This window comes from Lycorma delicatula, chromosome 2 (genome assembly GCF_047948215.1).
Source record: "Lycorma delicatula isolate Av1 chromosome 2, ASM4794821v1, whole genome shotgun sequence".
In the NCBI taxonomy this organism is placed as follows: Eukaryota; Metazoa; Arthropoda; class Insecta; order Hemiptera; family Fulgoridae; genus Lycorma; species Lycorma delicatula.
The window spans coordinates 88,032,349-88,044,454 of NC_134456.1; the positions used below are offsets into that span (position 1 = coordinate 88,032,349).

The window sequence follows — 12,106 nt, forward strand, 5'->3', positions numbered from 1 at the left end:
GATTAATACCATTACTAATCCATTTTTAAAAGAGCAAGAGTGTATCCAGCACAATAAAACAGAATTACAACAACAATGCATTATGAACGGAGCCTAGTAATAGATCAAGGTGAGAAGTAGAATGCGCAGGGCACAAAGCAACTACAGCAAAACATTAAAAAATGGACATAGTAGACAGACCTTGTCTCATGACAGAAAATAATAACCTGTGAGTAATTAAATAACTTTGTGTATAAAGTAATCAATTCATATTATTATTGTTATTACTATTGTTTTTATTATTATTATTATTATTATTATTATTATTATTATTATTATTACTGCTTTATTAATAAATTTCACCTGATTTACGAACAAAAGACTGATTCACTGATAATACTATTTATCAATATTAATCTTGATTTTCTTTTTCTTTTCAGTTAATATAATTATTACTACAAAGGAATATTGAAAGCATGGAAGATAAATAAACAGAAGGAAAATTATCTTGCATAGTGCTTTTAAATAACTCAATTATTAACAAATTTTGATTCTTGGATGTGAATACCGAACATCATCTCGGATTTATTTCTCCATTTAGGTAGATACGCGTTCAAATAATCGTTACCTATGCGATTTATTCAACGAATCGCGAACCGGTAACGGTAAGTAATGAAAAAAAAAGTGGGGCATAGATGTAATATTACGAGAAGAAAAACTAACGATACAACTAAACCAAAAACCGGTCATGAACACTCGTATTCATTATTCCTGTAGACCTACCTCCCACACAGTTTTCCTTTGTCGTAACTCAATACTGTTAACGGAAACAACAAATTCAAACCTAACAGTCTTTTTTCTTTGTCCGATTAAACATCAATTTAGTTTATGGTATCTAAATCACATTTAAATAACTCTGTTTTATGAGCTCGCAGTGCATCATCAGAAATATCATTCTGAGTAGGTGGTAAATAAGCTATATTACTAATAACAAAACACACATAAGACATTCCTAAGCACACATTTAATTTAAAGGTATGCAACGCAATACAGTAATGCCATTGTTTAGTTTTTTAAATTTTATTTGTCCAATACTATGTGTATGTATATATATTTACGTTAAAAATAAAAATTTGTAAAAATAAAAATTTCCACTCTTTCTTTTACTCTTTATAAATTCTCACTTTTTTAGGTAGATTTCATAATAAAGCTACCTATGGTAATGGGTACCATGATTCGACTTCCGGAAAATTTCGACATGTCTTCGCGTTTTATCATCGCCCAGACCCCAAAATCACTATTACTTCAAAAGTATATATATATATATATATATATATATATATATATATATATATACATATATTATATATACAATGAATATATGTATATATATATATATATATATATATATATATATATATATACATATATTATATATACAATGAATATTTCGCGTCCCCCAACCACAATCCAATGAAACCTAGTTAAAAAAACTATTTAGCTGAGTTGATATCTATGAGTAAAAACATGCTTGTATGAGATGTTCAAACATGAGCAATACAGATTCCAACTTGATGTGTACGTGTCCTTGTAGTTTACTCTGCTTGCATAATATTCGGTGTGAAATCGGTATGTATGAACATAAAACAAATTCAGTTGGCAGAGTATGTATCATAAGATAAAAAATGATTTCCCGAAGAGATGGGTACTGAATCCATTTAGTGAAAATGTTGTAGCAGGTAGTAAGTTACCGGTTAACAGTCACGACCAGCTCATCGAAATGTCTTCCGATAATACATTACTACTACAATTCACATCTAAAGATTTAGATACGTTTTGGCTTGCTCGTCAAAGCGAATACGGAAATTTAGTCACAGAAGCATTGAAAATATTAATGTCATATTTTATCTCCGTGAAAAGGATTTATCGTCTACGGTTGCGCTAAAAACTAAATATAAGAATTGTCTTTTATCACTTGAAAACGATTTGCACTTTTAGGTATTTCTAACATATATAAACGTATGGAAAATACTTTTAGATGAAAAACAAATGCAACAATCACATTAATTTGTTTTCTCTACATGTGTACTTATAAATTTAAGTAAAATGCTTATAATAAATCATTTTTTTCCTCAAAAAATTATTTCATTATTGTTTATGTGTCAAGTTGTAAGCAAATTTCGCGACCCTGTGGTTGAGAAACGCTACCGTAATGTACTCGTATTGTTTTGGTTACATTCGCTTTTATTTTATGTAAAAATGTGCGAATATAGTTAAGCGCAAAGTTTTCTACGAGATCTAGAGGTAACTATATCTTACTTGAATATTTAATGAAATATGGATCTAAATGATGAGAGGTATAAGGTTTTAATGTGTTTGAATAACACATTACATTTTTTTTTAAGTCGTAGTTAGTTATCAATATACTCGTTTTTTGTTAACAGGTTTAGTTTTAATTTTCATTTCTTTTCTACAGTATGGTGAAATCAAACCTACCTATTAATTTATGGTTTATTTTTTAACGAACAGACTTATTTCTCTGTAAGAAAATCTCAAGACTTTTTAACTCAGTTACTTATAGGTGCCTGCAGTGTCTCGTTTCACGCAGTGCATGCCAAATATGTTCCCTCATACTTAGAGAATTTTCTACGAAATATTTGGGTATTCTCATAGATGAGCAACTCTCCTGGAAACTCCACAGCTTAACGAAAAAGTTAAATAAAATCACAAGAATTTTTTACTTCCTAACTAATCTCTGCTCTCAAGAGATCAGTAGAAAACTCTATTTTTCTTCGGTACAAAGTAGATTAGATTATGGATTAACTTGTTACGGAGCGGCTTTTGACACAAACTTAATTCCTATTGCTAACATACAAAAAAAAAATTACTCGAATAATTGCTAAAAAGCTCAAACTTAACGTTTGAGACAAATTTTTTTTTTAATTTAAATATCTTCCCACTACAACATCTGTATGTATATAAATTTTTTAATTTGTTTTACTAAAGAAGTGGTAGCAAACCAAAAGAAATTAATATATACCGACAACAGATGAGGTCTAGGCATGACTTTCTCATCCCAAAATCAAATTTTACTACATTTAATAAATTTTACACATACTTTTCCCCAAGAATATTTAATAAATTCCCTGTATTTATAAAAAACTCTCTAAAAATTTGATTTAAAAGAAATTTGAAAAACTGGTTATGAATACTGTAAAGTGTAAAGAGTGTTTACAGTTTTTATCAGTAATATTTGTATTCTAATTACGTATTTAATTTTGTATTTTTTTTCAGAGTAGTATCTTTATTATTACTAGTTACTGTACAATAGGTTTCCTCTAATTATAGAATTCATGCTGGTAAATCCATTATTTTTTAAAATATTTTTTACTTGTCTGCTCTGCTGTAAATTATTAATTACTCATTTTTATTTTTTTAACTCTAGTTTTAATTTAATAACTTTAGTTTTAATTCTCCATTAACTCAATTACTAATTTTTAAGTATCATGGCAACCTTGACACAGGCAATGCCTAAATAAGGTACCTAGTTATTTTAAACCATTTAAAGTTAATTTTATTTTTTTTAACGAACATATTTAATTTTTTGCATTTTTACTGTTTTTATTTTTTTGTATATTAAGTGCCTAATAAAGAGTACTGTTTTTATAAAAATGTTAAGTACTGTACATTGTAATTAATAAAAGAATAAAAATGATTTGATTTGACTTAATTAAAATAAAATACCAGTAAATTAGTAAACAGAACTATGACTCTGACACCAGAATGTAATCCATAAAGCAAGATTTACATAATAAAAACCTGTTAAGCGTCAATTTTGCTCGATTCGTCATTGAAAAAAAATTCTTTCTGTAAAAAAAAAATTAATTTTCATTCAATTTCCTCATGTAAAATGTTATTTTCTTCTCAACAAAATCTATTAGGCACCTGAAAGTATCATGAGAAAAGCAGTGAAAACATCTATGGCACGAGCGAAGATTGGTACAAAACCTTAACCCAAAATAAATTGAGTATTATTGAATTTCTGATCACTATAAGATAATTCCGTAATTATGAATCATTAATTGACCTCAAACATTCCGTATTTATATCATATTTTAAACCACATAAATACCGTATCACAGATTCGTACTAAAGATATCTAATAACACGCTATAAAACCCACAAACCAATGACAAAACAAATCCGTTAATGGTAAAACGTAACTTTATATATACATATTTTTATAAGTAACTTAAGTTGATTCAGATAGTATAAGTAAACCTAAAATTAGATATTTATCAAGTACTTGTGATGCGAAGATTTGAAAAGTACAAGCTTCTCAAAACATCTGGCAAACGCTTTCGTGCACGCTGCAGTCCAGCGAATAGAAAACACGTGTCTGGCACAGTGCCTTTATAATAATAATACAAAGCAGTTGTAAAATTGTAATTTAATATTGTTATTTTATGTATTTACGGTTTTATTAAAGAGCAGATATGTTAATAAAATGATCGTGTGAAGGATATAAAATTATTTACTTCATTTTTTCCACGAAACTTTATTAAAAACATAATAAATAACGAATATTAATGTCAAGATAATATATACAACGCTAATAAATTTTTTTAAAAATATTTAACAATATAACGAATACGATTTAATACAAATTTTTATTTTTAGTAAAAACAGTGGTAAAAATAAAAGTAAACATACCAACAATGCCTCTTCTATGAGTCAATGTCAACAATTTCCGTAGTATTCGATAGTACAGACTAACGTTTCAGAGAATATAAACCATGAAATTTACCTGAAACAAAAAAAAATAAAATAAATAAATATACGAGAAAAAATATCAAAGGTATAAAATATTTCTATCTATTTTAGTCATCATTCAAGTTGACTGGTTTAATGCTACTTCCATTCCTTTCTATTTTGTGCTAAACTTTTACCCTCACCCATATTTACTACACACAGGGTTCTCACCAATTTTAAGATTCATTTTTCCTGACCAATTTAAAAAAAAATTCCTGATTCTAATAATGTTATGTTAATGCCCGTTTAATTTGCCAAATGTATACCGTATTTATTTTTTTGCATCTTTCACCATCGTCGTAACTGCCCGACTCACACCATTTTTTATTATTTATTATTACATTCATTTTTAAAGTTTATTTTTTAATGATGTTTTTTTTTTAGAATATACATTTAAAATAAGGCTATTTTTTGTAATAAATTGTTTTTAGTAAATTACATTGCAAAGTACAAAAAAAAAGAAAACAAAACAAAAACAAGAATTTTAATAAGTTTCTTTCATAAAAACGAACAGCATGATAAGTACACAGATAATAAATACAAACTAATTAAAACTGAACTAAATACAGCAAATTTTAAAAATTATTGGCTCTCACCTAAGATTGCTTAAAATTTTTTTCACAAAAATAGCCTACATTATTTTGCAAAAAAACAATATCTAATAATTTTGGTTTGTAAAAATATGCTAAAAAAACTCAAATTTCAATTTAACAAAGAATTAAAGGAAAACTAAAGTCACTGTGACTAAAAATAATACAAATAAGAAAACTAGAACAGAACATCTTATTTTGCACAGAAAACAAACGTTATTAATAATTACTTGAAAAATATTTTATCATATTATTCTAATCTACAACAAAAAATAAAATAATAACAAAGGGCAATATCTCACTCAACGGTTTGCCCTTTTCTAAAACTTTAATTTTGACGGTAATCTGATCTTCTTCTACCAAGGTTTTTAGCTCTCAATCTTTTTACTTCTTACACCAATTATTTAATTTCTGCTTTCATTTTTCTTTCAGAGCTCTATTCTGTTCTTTTTTAAAGAATATTTTTGCTTTTTTCTACAAAATATTGTTCTTATCGTCTTCTAGAACTTCTCATTAGAGTGAGCGTTTTTATGGTAATGAAAAAATTCACCTTGCCATCAGCATCTGCAATCGCATCAAAAAAGTTTGGTTGATAAATTTGTGCAAAATACTCCACAAGAGATTTGTCATCGGAAAAGCCACCTCTGAAAATGCAACTCTGAAATATTTTGCAATTTTTCCTTATTTTTTTCCTAAAAATTCGACGTGACTTTTCCTAAGTTTATATTTCCTGACATTTCCTGCTTGTGAGAACCATCTATCACAGCAAACATCCTACATTATTTGATTTATTTATTCCAATATTTGTTTGTCTTTCTTATAAAAGGAATAAAAGGATGAGATGAAATAACAATCTAGTAGCCTGTGAAAATGCCATGCCTTAACGAGATTCGAAATCCGGGACCTACGGATGAAAGACCGAGACGCTACCAATCGCGCCACGGAAGCCGACGACTTAGTGAAATGTAAATAAACCGGTAGTCTTGAACAGACTTACGTCAACCTCAGGTGTGATTAATTGAAACCCAACCTCCGAAAAACCCTGGTATCAATTTTTTTAGCTACAAATCCATATAAAAGCAACTGCCTTCACAAGGACTCGAACCTTAGAACTTGACTTCAAAAATCAGGTGATTTTGCTATAACGAGTATAATCACTAGACTAATACGGCAGATCAAGAAGGAAAGAATGGTAACCAGTCAAAAATGGAGTAAGGATTTTCTCGACGTTTCATGACCCAGGAATCCCCCTCCCCCCCCCCCCCAAAAAAAACGGGGTGGGATAATGTTTCACGTATGTACATACGTGAAACATTAGTAAATTGGCGCGTTTGAAGCGGAATAACTTTTAATTGGATGAGCTGATATTAATAAAATTTTGTACAGAAATTCTAGTATATGAGAAGATTTATTGGTAAAATTTTACGGTCAATATAAACGTAGGATCAATGTAAATATATATATTAGGGTCAATATATTTTAGAATAAATTAACCCCCTCCCCTTTCCAGTGGTGGGGTTTTTTGGAGGTTAATTTTTTCCCAAAATTTTGAAAACTTAACCACACTTTATATTAAGCTGAGTACATGCGTGCATGCTTATTTACCATTTAAAAAAATTTTACCGCAAAATTCCCCATTCCCCAAATTCTTTATACACGATACCCCTACCGTCAAAAAAGCAAATCCAGCCCGGTTTTGATCTTTGATTTGCTCATTCGACCCTTTTTCGGTCGAGGAGATGACGGAGTGTAATACTCTTCGCTTTCCCGCTTTGTTTAAGGATCGTACTCAAATATCCAGGATTCATCACCCGTGATCACACGAATGAAGAATTCTTGGTCATTGTCAATCCTCTCAAGAAGATCAACGCACACGTTTCTTCGATTGTCCGTCTGTTCCGTTGTGCGGTTTTTCGGCACAAATTTCGCACAAACGTTTCGCATGTCCAAATCGTCTGTCAAAATTTTATGTACAGTGAAAGTGTTTAAATTTAACAATTCACTCATAATCCTTACTATTAACGATGGTCTGATCTCACATGAACCCTTACACGCTCAACGTTTTCGTGAATTTTGAAGTCGAAGGTCTCCCTGAGCGAGGTTGAGCTTCAACGAGTTCTCAGCCTTCCAAAAATGATTTGTGCCAGCGGAAAACTTGTGCTCCTGATAAGAAATGTTCCCCATAGGTCTGTTTCAACTTTTCAAAGGTCACATTCGCGGATTCCCAAGTTTAACACAAAACTTGATTGCACAACGTTGCTCTAAATTTCGAAGTTCCATTTTTATAACACATAACTTTACTGATGGCGCTAACAAAAATATTGTGTTGGCTGAACGGAGTTGAAACTCGTATTGAGCACGTGGAAGGGATGAACAAACCGATCTAGCACAGACCGATAGACACAGCGTTGCCAGATCGCTCGCAGTGTTACCAATTACTGCGACCATTACTTTTCTCATCACCTGTTACCATTACTTTTCTCACATACCTCGTATCATCATTCATCCTCTGAAGTAATACCTGAACGGTAATTTCCGGAGGCTAAACAGGAAAAAGAAAAGGATGCAGTACTAATGATTCTAATCATAAATATTGAAAATTACTTTTTTTTACATTAATACACGAATAAATTACCTAACAAAACAAAAAAAAATGAAAGATTTAATTTTTTCCCGGTTATTTTATAAACAAATTATATGTTAATCCGTAAATTGTGTGCAAAAATTGTAAACAGAATAACGTAAGAAACAAAAATGCAAAATATAAACTAGTTATATTTGAATTGTAAAATATAAACAAGTTATATTTGAATTTGCAAGCATTATCGTAATCACATATCATTTGCATACAGATTATTGTATGACAAATACCATAATCAAAATATTGTTAAGACAACATGGTATCATTAAGAAAAAGGTTTCCTCATATTTAGGTTTACTGCTTTGATCTATTGTTATAGTTTTTTACCTCATGATTTCAACATTTTAAAGTTTTTTTCTGCGTTTTATTTGCGTGCAGCGGGTAGTGTATATTACAATAATTTCAAAGCTCGATAGATTAATATACGTAAAAATAAACTTTACGGCCTTAAAATGTCAACGTACTACAAAGCACCCCACGCCGTTTTTATTAGACAAAAGTAAAAAATACGGTCAACATTTGACCGTTTGTCTTCATCACAGAATCGAATACAGGGGTATATATACTGCATGAGTATATACTATACATATTTAAATGTACATGAAGTCAAGTCTAGCGAAATGAAGGTGATATTTAGTCCAACAAATAAATAAACCTTCGCTCTTTTCATTATAGGAAACGACCATGTTCGTAAAATGAACATTATTGAGTAACTCGACTCGATAAGGAAATAAATATATTATTAATTCACCACATAAGCTTGAAGGCACGGTGAAGAATGCCATACTTGACTGTCGTTCGATTATAACCGATCATTAATAGAATATTTGATTAGTTGTAAGTAGAAATAGATACAGTAACAAGAAAATTAAAGAATAAACTTTAAGAATATTAAAATTGAATTTATTCTCTGCTCCAAAATTGGAGTCAATAAATCTTTAATTTACAAAAATATTATGAAACCTTCATTGACGTACAACATATTTATCCCCCCTACTTGAACGCAGTAATAATTCGCCCTAAAGCAGTATTAATTTTCAGTGGAAATTGCCCATCAATGATGTTGTTAACAATTCGCTAATCCAAATCGATGATTAAAACGGCAAGGGTAGTTAAGTAAATAACTTCAAAAATAATTACAAACAATTTTTTACGAATTTTTGTATAAAGATTAAAAAATATTATATGGTTAGATACGAAATTATTTTAAGCAAGCGCAAGTTAAAATTTCAGATATAATAAAAGATAACGTAAGTACAAAAATCCTTTCTTTTTTAACAATTTTTCAGACTTAATTAAATTTATAGAGTTATTGATGAAGAAGCCTTGTGACTTTTTCCTATATTCATTTCATAATTTCGCACTACACAAAAACAAGAGATGCAATATACAAAAATTCTATATGTAAATTTATACATTACTTGACCTAAACTACGCAACCAAGTCTATAAGTTAAAACAATGATTCCCAAACTGTACGCCGCGGCGCCCCGGAGAGCCGCGAAATATTATAAAAGTATTAATTGAACTAAAATATTTATAATTATTAATTTAATGTTAATAAAGTAAAAAAAATAATGAAGATACACGAGTTTTATTTATTTTTAATTCTTACTTGCGAGTTATTATACTTTTTACTTAGGGTAGGGCGCCATGGAAAAATTTTAATTGAAAAATAGCGCCGCGAATCGGAAAAGTTTGGGAACCACTGAGTTAAAGGAAAAGATAGAATAGCAGCAGCATACCTATTCGACTAAATGAAAACATAGAATTCGATTCGAGTCGCTAACAACAAAAAAAAAGAGTAACATATTCAGAGTTATTTAATCCCAACTTGACTTTTCTTTTCCTGTTTAGCCTCCGGGACCACCGTAAGGTATTACTTCAGAGGATGAATAAGGATGATATGTATGAGTGTAAATGATGTTTTAGTCTTGTACAGTCTCAGGTCGACCATTCCTGAGATGTGTGGTTAATTGAAACCCAACTTACTAAAGAACAACCGATTATCCACGATCTAGTATTCAAATTTGTATACAAGTAACTGGCTTTACTAGGATTTGAACCTAAGAACTCTCAACTTCGAAATCAGCTGATTTGCGATGACGAGTTCACCACTAGATTAACCGGGTGGGTTAATCCCTGCTGTCTACCGACCCTCCGATTTGGTCTAGTGGTGAATTCGTCATCGCAAATCAGCTGATTTTGAAATAGAGAGTTCTACGGTTGAAATCCTAGTAAAAAACAGTTACTTTTACGCGGACTGAACACTAGACTGCGGATATCGGTGTTCTTTGGTAGTTGGGTTTCAATAAACTACACATCTCAGGAATGGTCGACTTGAGACTGTACAAGATTACATTTCATTTACATTCATACATATGATTAGAAGTGTAATCATCTTACGGTAGTTCCGAAGCTAACCAGAAAAAAGGAAGCTTGTTCCCCGAAGTATACTTAAATTAGTGACACATCATTTAAATACTTAAATTATGCTTTCTGTGATGTAATTATAAACCAGAATTTTTATTCTACATATCTTCTTTAACTAAGAATAATTTATTTCTGGTTCGATTTCAGCATTGTTCATTAAATCTTTGATAAGTATGTTCGTTGGTGAAAATATCACAGAAATGGTCACAGAAATAAGCTACGATATTATAAAATAGCTACACTAAATCACCTAAGAACATTTCAGTTTCTTTTACCAAAATCATATTTATAATTAATTTACTATAATAAAAGATAAACGGTTTTTTTATACTTTTTCCATGAATTATCGGATAATCTTATATTTTAACGATAAAATAAAAGTAACACTTCTTCCAATCTATAAATGGATTTAAAGACTTCAAAGCCTTTTATTTGAAAATTACCTTACATATGTACTTACGGGTCATATGTACTTGTTCATTTTCTCTACAGAAGTAGAGAAAATGAACAATACGTACGCACCAACAAAGAAAAAGCTATGTACGGATCAGTTATAGCTTAAGAAACAAGGATAGAGAAAAAGCTTTGTTACACCGTATTAAAAAAAAGTTTTCTTATCTATGTTATTCTAAGACTTTACTAAAGAGAAAATATAAGAATTATACAGAATTTAGCGAAAACTGCCCACACTTTTATTGCGTTGTTTTTTAATATTATTTTCTTAATCAAACGTAGAAAATTGAAACTGCATATCGGGAAAATAGAAGAAAAAAAAAGAAAAAAATCTTTTTGTGCATACTTTTTCATAAATACTAGTCTTTTTCAAATAAATTCAAACCCACAATATTGCAAAAAATAAAAAAAGTTTTATAGTATATTAACAAAGATTTTATATAAATATATACATAAATACTTGGATATATATATACATATATAAAGTACATATTGTACATGTAATCCAACTTGATTCATCTAAGTACAGAAATTAAAAATTAAACAAAATGACGCTTACCTTATTTTTTCATAAAATTTACAACAGCGCTTTCGTGGAAACCCACATCTTCAGTTGAAATTTTCGTTTTTTAATTTTTTACATCAAACTAAAAATTAAACTGAAGGACTTTTAAAACTGATAATTAAGAATTAAAAAATCAATTTTATTTTTTTATTTTTTGTTTAATATATAAAAATTTAGTTATAAAATACGACGTTAGAATTGATAAAATTAAAATACATAGGATAAAATATACTATGTGTCTTAGCTAGCCAATGTTACAGTACCGTATGGATATAAATTAAATTGGATTTATGCACGATCATTATTTTTATCTGAATTAAGTGCTGCCATCTACTTCAGCCGTTATAAGTGTGACATCTTCGTATTCTGTTTGCAAGTTTATCAAGCTGAATTTCCTCTTATATTTATATATATAATATTTCTCCAAAACATCTAAACTTTAATTATTATTATTTATATTATATTTCTTAATTTCTAATATTTCCAAATTGGTTTTAACATCAAAAATAGAATATTTATTGATAATGATGTAGTCAGTAACATTAAATATACCCAATTTTCCATTTTTATAGTATCTAATATGTTCAAGAAATCTGATTTTAAAACATCTACTAGTTTTTTACCTATATAAAGG

The 12,106-nt window shown here is 29.3% G+C and overlaps 1 protein-coding gene across 2 annotated transcripts in view; it reads right to left on the bottom strand.

Moving 5' to 3' along the window:
• mbl (splicing regulator muscleblind) overlaps positions 1–11,617 on the bottom strand; it is a 734,546-nt gene extending 722,929 nt beyond the window's left edge. The window contains exon 1 of one of the 2 annotated variants that reach the window (XM_075355735.1): positions 11,467–11,617. The gene's annotated coding sequence lies outside the window, so the exon portion shown is untranslated. Of the gene's footprint in view, positions 1–4,692; positions 4,782–11,466 lie in introns of those variants that run through there. The other variant, XM_075355736.1, reaches the window with a different exon arrangement.
• Between the last annotated feature and the right edge of the window lie 489 nt (positions 11,618–12,106).